The 935-nt window shown below is 46.5% G+C and overlaps 4 non-coding genes across 4 annotated transcripts; all 4 read right to left on the bottom strand.

Annotated features, from left to right (window-relative positions):
- Positions 1-203: 203 nt before the first annotated feature.
- Pmar_PMAR017522 lies at positions 204-277 on the bottom strand. The gene has a single exon. It is a non-coding gene; the product is annotated as a tRNA-Arg (tRNA).
- A 92-nt stretch (positions 278-369) lies between these two features.
- Pmar_PMAR017523 lies at positions 370-443 on the bottom strand. Its single transcript has one exon. It is a non-coding gene; the product is annotated as a tRNA-Arg (tRNA).
- A 92-nt stretch (positions 444-535) lies between these two features.
- Positions 536-609, bottom strand: Pmar_PMAR017524. The gene has a single exon. It is a non-coding gene; the product is annotated as a tRNA-Arg (tRNA).
- Positions 610-701: 92 nt separating this feature from the next.
- Positions 702-775, bottom strand: Pmar_PMAR017525. The gene has a single exon. It is a non-coding gene; the product is annotated as a tRNA-Arg (tRNA).
- Between the last annotated feature and the right edge of the window lie 160 nt (positions 776-935).

Here is a 935-nt window from a genome sequence, read left to right on the forward strand (position 1 = left end):
GAGTCTGTGTGTTCCATTGATTCACAAACTATAACCAGCAACACCATAGAGCCTCTATGATAGAGACCTTGAACTCACAACCTTTAGGACCTTTAGATGAGCCACCAGAGCTGAGAAAGGCTTGTTGACCTCCTGTTCATGTGAACACTGCCTTCCGTTCACATAGTTTTACCTCGTATAGGGAAAAGTTAACCAGAGTTATATACTCTGGGCGGGACTTGAACCCGCAACCTTTGGATTAGAAGTCCAACGCTCTATCCGATTGAGCCACCAGAGCTGAGAAAGGCTTGTTGACCTCCTGTTCATGTGAACACTGCCTTCCGTTCACATAGTTTTACCTCGTATAGGGAAAAGTTAACCAGAGTTATATACTCTGAGCGGGACTTGAACCCGCAACCTTTGGATTAGAAGTCCAACGCTCTATCCGATTGAGCCACCAGAGCTGAGAAAAGCTTGTTGACCTCCTGTTCATGTGAACACTGCCTTCCGTTCACATAGTTTTACCTCGTATAGGGAAAAGTTAACCAGAGGTATATACTCTGGGCGGGACTTGAACCCGCAACCTTTGGATTAGAAGTCCAACGCTCTATCCGATTGAGCCACCAGAGCTGAGAAAGGCTTGTTGACCTCCTGTTCATGTGAACACTGCCTTCCGTTCACATAGTTTTACCTCGTATAGGGAAAAGTTAACCAGAGTTATATAATCTGGGCGGGACTTGAACCCGCAACCTTTGGATTAGAAGTCCAACGCTCTATCCGATTGAGCCACCAGAGCTGAGAAAGGCTTGTTGACCTCCTGTTCATGTGAACACTGCCTTCCCTTCACATAGTTTTACCTCGTATAGGGAGAAGTTAACCAGAGTTATATACTCTGGGCGGGACTTGCACCCGCAACCTTTGGATTAGAAGTCCAACGCTCTATCCGATTGAGCCAC

This window comes from Perkinsus marinus (assembly GCF_000006405.1).
Source record: "Perkinsus marinus ATCC 50983 genomic scaffold scf_1104296965226, whole genome shotgun sequence".
Taxonomy (NCBI): Eukaryota; Perkinsozoa; order Perkinsida; family Perkinsidae; genus Perkinsus; species Perkinsus marinus.